Source organism: Corylus avellana, chromosome ca1 (assembly GCF_901000735.1).
Source record: "Corylus avellana chromosome ca1, CavTom2PMs-1.0".
In the NCBI taxonomy this organism is placed as follows: Eukaryota; Viridiplantae; Streptophyta; class Magnoliopsida; order Fagales; family Betulaceae; genus Corylus; species Corylus avellana.
Window position 1 is genome coordinate 37,960,566 of NC_081541.1, and position 8,514 is coordinate 37,969,079.

Here is an 8,514-nt window from a genome sequence, read left to right on the forward strand (position 1 = left end):
TCCAGACTTAAAGAGCATTTAATGAGGATTAAAAAAAAAAGAGCACCTGGTCACCGATTTAAAACCCTTTTTTTTTTTTTTAACATTTTCTTCTGTTTTGATTTTATTATTATTATTATTTTGAATTCTAAACCTAAGTTACCTAAAGGCTACGTGTGTATATATATATATATATATATATATATATGTAAAACATTAGTGGGATTTGATTTAGCAAAACAGTATAGGATTGTGATTTTTCAAGAATAATTTGTGTTTTTAAAAGATATTGCAAAACATAAAGCGTTTGACATTGCAATTTAAAAAACACATAATCTAAAATCCAAAAAATAATTTACAATTTTTATAAGCAGGTTAATGGATGCTTATTAGAAAATGAGTGAATTTAAAAGCAAAATTACGATTTAGCATAGCAAATATTTGATAAAAAAAAAAAAACTTTTTCACATATTTTATCAAACCCCTTTACGATTTTAAAAAGTACTATTTAGTATACAATTATACGACTGCCATGCAATTTGGATGATATTGTGACAATGAAAATTAACATTTGTAGCAAGAGCTTGTAAAAAGAAAAATCAATGACAAATTTAGAATAAGATATATAAATAAATAATATTAATCCTAATAAATCTCTCTGTGACAGCCAAACCCAAGAAATTACTATAAGAAAATATCTTGAGATTACAGACACGGGGAACACTTACAACCCTTTACAAGTCCTCGGCTTTGTAAGATTGACAAGCCTCCAACTCGTCTTCTTGCTCACAATCTTCTTCACACGTGATTCTCCTTTATCGGACCCTTCTGATAGACTTCTTAATGAAGCACACAATTCAAACTAACAAAAACTCCAAGAGGGACGATTTAGCTCACAACATAAATTCTCTCTTAGCACAGCCTCTCACGAATTCCTGGTGGAAATTTGTCCCTATACAGATATGTAGAGATCTATATATAAAGCCTAAAGACCTTTAGTCTAGTTAAATCACAATTACATTGTAAAATAGACCTAGAAGCTACGGGCCGTCCGGACGGTCAGTGAGCTCGTCCGGATAGGGCTTGTAATACACAGGAAACTTGGTTTCTCGTACACGGCCATCTGGACAGGGAATATGTCCGTCCAGACGGGGATAGGGCAACATCGCTTCGTAGCGTCTCTTGGTGCGGCGCGTCCGGACGGCTTGCAGACGAGATTGCAGATGAGACTCTCGAGTTTTCTTGATCATCTATCTCGTCTGGACGCCATGCAGACGGGCTTGCAGACAAAGCTCTCGGTTTAAAGAAACACTTTGCGGCACTAATGTTCGTCTGGACGGCTATGCATCTCGTCCGGACGCCCACGAATTTTTGGCACTTTGAACACCATTTTGATCACTGAATTTTAGCCAACAAATAAAACTTACAAACTCTCCTTTTGGCAATTCGGTGACAAAATCGATAGCCGAGACATCCCATCATCTCCTCAAAAATAACTTGGCCTTTTTGTCACAAATTGACAAAAGGTCTCATATTTCCTGAAACACTCATAAAAAACATCAAATATTTGTGGAATAGGAAAAAGATAAACACAACTCATAATACATATAGGAAATGCATGAAGTATAATCCAAGATTATGAAGAACAAAAACTCCTGCTCAATATATGACTCAATATCAACTTTCTCCCCCTCAAGAGTCAAGTAAACACATATGATGCATACATCACAACTCATCAGTTTGAATGGCACTAACTAACTCTTCTATCCTCATGGTTTCAAGATCAGTGCATGACTCAGTAGCAGTTACCTTCATTCTAATCAGCTTAGTGTCAGAAACTTTCTTTCCTAGATTTATCATGGAATTTCTAATTTCACTAAGTTTACCAAAAAACTCGTTGAATGTCTCATCCTCTAACATTTTAATATCCTCAAACTCATAAACTAACACTTGAAGTTTAGAAGCTTTAACAAGATTAGTTCCTTCATAAGCAGTTTCTAGGATCTCCCACGCATCTATGACACTATCACAATTTGAAATTCTAGATGACTTAGTTTGTGAAATTGCCAAGCATAAAGCATTCATAGCTTTGTCATTCGCCATACGAGTTTGTTTTTCAACATTAGACCATTCAACAGTCGGTTTATCTAAAGCTTTAAATCCAGATTCAATGATGGACCAAACATCTATGGATTTTAAGAAAAATTTCATACGGGACTTCCAATAGCCATAATTTGATCCATCAAAATTAGGCACAATGTTAAGGGTTTGAGACATCTTAAACATGAAATAAAGATTACACTCGGAAATTTAATCCTTCACGGAGTGAACCCGCTCTGATACCAATTGAAAAATGCTATATAGGTGTTTATGACACAATATACGGAATTAACAGATAGCAATATATAAACAATCAATCACCAAAATAATCAAAACAGTAAATCAATTAGACACAATGATTTTGGTGACGAAGAGGAAACCTTTTAGAAATCGTTATAAAAGTAAAACATCTCCAAGACAACCAAACCCAAGAAATCACTACAAGAAAATATTTCGAGATTACAGACACGGGGAACACTTACAACCCGTTGCAAGTCCTTGGCTCTGTAAAATCGACAAGTCTCTAACTCGTCTCATTGCTCATAATTTTCTTCACATGATTCTTCTTTATCGAATCCTTCCAATAGACTTCTCAATGAAGCACACCATTCAAACTAACAAAAACTCTAAGAGGGACGATTTAGCTCACAACATAAACTCTCTATTAGCACAGCCTCTTACGAACTCTCTAGTGGAAATTCGTCTCTATACAGATTTATAGAGATCTATATATAAAGCCTAAAGATCCCTTGTCGAGTTAAAACATAATTACATTGTAAAATAGACCTAGAAGCTACGGGCCGTCTGGACGGTAAGTGGGCTCATCCAGACGGAGCTTGTAAAACACGGGAAACTTGGTTTCTCGTGCATGGCCGTCCGGGCAGGGCTAGGGCAACTAGGGTTGGGCACGGGTCGATTCGGGGCGGGTTTGGACTTTTTTACCACCCGACCCATGCCCATCAGGTTTGGTAAATCCTTACCCGTTACCCGGGTTGAAGGCACTAAAACAGTCGGGTTACGAGTAGAATGGGGCGGGTTGGTCGGGCGGGTCGGGTATTTTTAATGGGCATCAGTTTGAAATTTAAGTCCTGGTTTTTTGTAATTTTTAAAAAAACTAGTTTTTTGTAATTTTTTTTTTAAAGCTAGATTTGGACTAAAACCCATCAAGAATTCATTGTTTTGTATTGTTTACAATTTTCATAAAATATAAGGTTGGATTTTTTTTTTTGTGTGAATCAAATATGATCAAAATGCAAAAAATCTAACTACAAAATAACTCTACCTGGAGGTCCTGGGCAGTAGGGCACTAAACAACTACCAAGAAAAAAAAAAAAAAGCAAATAAAATGTATGTTTAACAGGTGCACACATTACATAAATAAAATTTAAAGGCCAAGCACACATAAAAACTCTATTACATCAAAAATAAAAGTTACAAAATCCAAGCTATTGGCCAACAAATCACTAAACCACTAGGCCTAGGCTCTTAGCAACAAAATCCAGTAGCCACCAAGCAGAATGCAACTTTAAGTCATTAATCATCCTCAAGTAGAATGCTGATGTTCTTCAAAGCTATTTCTACAAAGAATGAATCAAAAAAAAAAAAAAAAAAAAAATTACAATCTCAATTGAAACCGTTAAATGAAATTTGTAAATAGGAAAATAAATTAAGAAGTAAACTAAAATGATCAAAAAGCTTACTTGATTCGAGCTTATAACTTTTAACATCATCAACCATATTTGAGTCAGAATTTAGGGGTTTTGATCTTAACCAGTTTTGTGAACATATCAATGCTTCAACCGTTCTTGAGGCCAATGAACTTCGAAAAGGATCCAACACACGTCCTCCGATGCTAAAAACCGACTCTGAAGCAACTGTTGTAATGGGAATGACCAACACATCTCGTGCTATTTTGGCAAGAATTGGAAATTTGGTTGAGTTTACCTTCCACCAATTTAAAATATCGAAATTCACATTCGTTTTTTCAACATCCTCCATCAAATATCGATCGATCTTCGATTTGCTTTCAATATCACCTTTAGAAGTTAGGTATTTATGGAACCTATTCATGAAGTAAAAGTTGGCACTCTCAGTTTCTTCTATTTTCATTGAGGAACCTTGAAGCAATTCACTACCATGTTGAACTTGAGATGAACTCTGTCCAACATTGTAGTGATCATATAATTTGTTAAGCTATGACCTCAATTTTTTCATCATCTCCTCACATTTCTTGTCACCAAGCACATCTTTGAATCAATATTCCAATGACCCCAATTTGGTTCGTGGATCAAGTACAACCGCAACAAACATCATCAAGTTAACCTTATCATTGCTTTCAAGATCCCCCCCAATACTTATTGTACTTCATCATCATCCTCTTTGCCATAGAACTCAATACAAAATCATCACTATCAATATACTCTTGTAAATGCATTTGAATGCCACAAATTTATTGGAAGTACATATTAGACATACAATATAAAGACCCCGAAAGTCGCATTGTGGCATCATAAAAAAGTTTGAGAAACTTGAGAAAAATCCTAATACGATTCCAATCAACACATGTAGGAGGTCCCAAACCCTCTTTCTCGTTCTTTTCCTCGTTCAATGCACTCTTAAAGTTTTTATCAAACTCTTCCATAAGTTGGAAAGCAGATTGACATTTTTCAGCACCTTCCAACATAAAAAATGTAGAGTTCCATCTAGTTGAAATATCAAGACACAACAAACTCTTGAAATTAAGTTGTTTTCTTTCAATACAACCCTTAAACTTCTCAAATCTTGCAGGTGAAGACTTCACATACTTCACCGCACTTCTAACCCTCACAATGGAGTCATCAACCTCTTTCAAACCATCAGTCACAATAAGATTTAGTATGTGTGCACAACACCTAATATGCATAAACCGACTCTCTGATATGGCACCCTCCTTAATTATTACCAGTTCTCCTCTTCACAAACTCCAAAGCAGCAGCATTGTCAACTGTGATAGTGAAAATGTTATGAATACCTCACTCAAGCATACATGACAAAATCTTCTCCCAAGGGTATCAGCTTTGTGATTAGGAATTAAACAAAAGTTGAAAATTCTTTTGTGTAAGTTCTAATCACTATCAATAAAATGAGAGTTGATTACCATGTAATTAAGGTTTTGAGCCGAAGTCCATGTATCAGTGGTAAGACAAACCCGAACTCCAGTTGTCATAAACATTGCCCTCAACTTTTCCTTCTCGGATAAGAAGAGCTTAATACAATCCTTCATCACAGTATAACGAGAATGAATTGAAAATCTAGGCACAACTATATTTATTAAATCCCAAAACCCTTTACCTTCCACAAACCTAAAGGGCAACTCTTCCTTAATTATCATCTTCGCAATTGCTTCCCTTATTTTCGCAGCATTGTATTTAGTAATCACCAAATTACCAACAGTTCCTTCTCCACTTGCCATTTGGCCTTCCTTCTTAACCTCAAAACTTAACTTTGATTGTGACTTATCAAACTTAGCAGGATATTTTTTGCAAGTATTCTTCAAATGTGTTAGCATTGATGAAGTACCTAGCTTTTTACTGTGACAACCAAACAATTTCTTGCAATAATTGCATTGTGATTTAGGATCCTCGGGATCACCCCCCTCTACCTTGGTAAAATGTTCTCAAACCATTGATGTTTGCTCAGATTTTGTGGGTTTTGGTGGGAGAGCTAAACTAGGGTTTTGAGTACCAACACCAACACATCCAATAGTATCATTATCAATGGAAGGCATAGTACTATCACTACGAGTAGGAGTAGATGAAGTAGAACTAGAACTAATACCACTAGTTGAATGATCAGCCATGAGTCTACAATAAGTGGAAAAAGAAAAAAAATCAACAATTTATAAAATAGGAAACAAATAATTAATTGACATTTACATCAATTAAAAGTTGGGCCCTTTTGCTGCCCTAATTAGCAAAATCAACTAATCAGCAAAATCAGCAAAATTAACTAATTAGGTAAATTAACCCAAGTTAAATAATCAGCAAAATCAGAAAAATCAGAACCAAAATAGACCAGAACCCTAATCAGTACTACATAATCAGCTAACTAGCAAAATCATTAAGAGTTGGCCCTTTTACTAATCAGCAAAATCAACAAAATTAACTAATCAGCAAAATCATTAAAAGTTGGCCCTTTTACTAATCAGCAAAATTAACTAATGAGCAAAATTAGACAAAAAAAACATACCAAAAACCAAAAATGTAATTAGTACTGCATAATCAAAATTAGACCAAAAACCTAATCACTAATCAGTAGTCCTTACTCACAGACCAAAAATCCAAAACAACAAATCAAACCAAAAATCTAATCATACCAATTTACTAAAGATGAGAATTGAGATTTCTATACCTGCTGCCGAGGGGTGAAACCGTGAGAGTCGTGAGACTGAGACGCAGCTAAGGCAGATTGATTCGGTCACGAAGGTCACTGTGACTATGAGTCTGTGAGAGCTGAGAGGGATAGAGAGAGAGAGAGAGAGCGTTAGTTGATTTAGTTCACTTCCGAGAGAGAGAGAGAGAGAGAGATGAGAGACAAACTTGGGATCGGCTAGGTTAGTGCTCCGGTACTAGAGGGAGCGGCGAGAGAGAGAGAGAGAGAGAGAGAGAGAGAGAGAGGAGCGGCGAGAGAGAGTCTGAGAGAGGAGTGGCACCGGCGAGAGTAACTCTGAGAGAAGAGCTACGATTGGCCTACATTTTGGAGAGAGGAGTCTGAGAGATTGAGAGAGGCGTTGGACGGCTGGAGGATTAGAGGAAGAGGATATTAGGAATTTAGGGTTTTTTGGTTTTAAGCATATAGGGGCGGGGCGGGTACCCGCCTCTTAAAAAATTCTTTACCCGCGGACCGACCTGACCCGCACGGGTCTGATTTTTCCCAACCCTTATATGCCAAAAAAACCTTAAATCCAGCAGGGCGGGGCGGGTTGGGCGGGTTTTTGCCCACCCCTAAGGGCAACATCTCTTCGAAGTGTCTCTTGGTGCGGCGCATCCAGACGGCTTGTAGGCAAGATTGCAGACGAGATTCTCTAGTTTTCTTGATCGTCTATCTCGTCCGAATGCCATGCTAACGGTTTTGTAGACGAAGATCCAGGTTGAGGAAACACTTTGCGGCATTGATGTCCGTCCAGATGGCTATGCATCTCGTCCGGACGCTCACAAATTTTTGGCACTTTGAACACCATTTTGATCACCGAATTTTAGCCAACAAATAAAACTTACAAATTATGAGGAAATATTTTTGCCTGTAGCCATGCTTTAGTCCATCCGGATTATCTTAACCATTGTCACTCATTATAACTATGAGATTTGGCAGATGGACATCAAGACGGCCTTTCTGAATGGGCAGCTTGACAAATACATCTATACGATGCAGCCAGATGGTTTAATAGCTGAAAACTAAGGGGATATGGTGTGTAAATTGCAAAGATCCATTTATGGATTTAAGTAAGCATTCCGATCATGGAACATCAAGTTTGATGAAACAATCAAACAAAATGGTTTTGATCAAAACCTTGAAGAACCCAGTGTGTACAAGAAATGTGGTGACAATGTTTCCAAGTACTTTTCTAATTTTTAATATATTAGAGAAAATACGTATTTGGATATGAAAAATTTAAGGAAAAGGAGAAAAAAAAATTAATTCAATAACGTACTGAAAAGGAACTTTTGAAAAATTTGTTGCTAAAAAGTAAAAACAAACAAAATATTACATCAAATTGAGCTAAAGAGTGGTTAATTGATCAATCAATCTTTCGAATGGAACTAGAAGACAATATTGAAATAATAAAACAAAATGCTATTGTTAATTGGATTTATAAAATCCTTTTTACGATTGATGATCATATTAACTATTGAGAATAATATAGTAACAAAACAAGAATATTGAACTTTGATTAGTAATTTTTCATCTAAAAAAAGAAGGAAAATGATTTTTAATATTAAAATTTATTATATTATAGTTTTAAAATAAAAATGTCTTATTTTATCATTTTACCTTAAGCCTCAATTTTCATGGAGCTGTTCTTGAAGAGAAAAATGAAGATAAATTAGAGGAATTTTTTTTTTTTAAAAAAAAAAGTCATAGAAACAATTTGAAAAAAGATAACATTTTATTGGACGTACCTAGCCAACTGTAATAAGTAGAGGCATCTTGAGTCTTATAGTCTTACTTTAACCTTCTTCCCCAACGGCAAAAGGACTCCTAATTAATTTGGTACAACGTCCCTTATTTCCGCTCCAAGTCTTCTGTAAATTAAAATTTTAGTAGCTGTTGTCGGTGGCCACTGGCATGCATGTGTTGCTTCCACGTACCATGGCGGGACGTCCGAATTGAAGGTTGTTATATTTATGAGCGAGTTGCTCTTAAAGTTTTTTTTTGTTTGTTTGTTTGTTTTTTTTT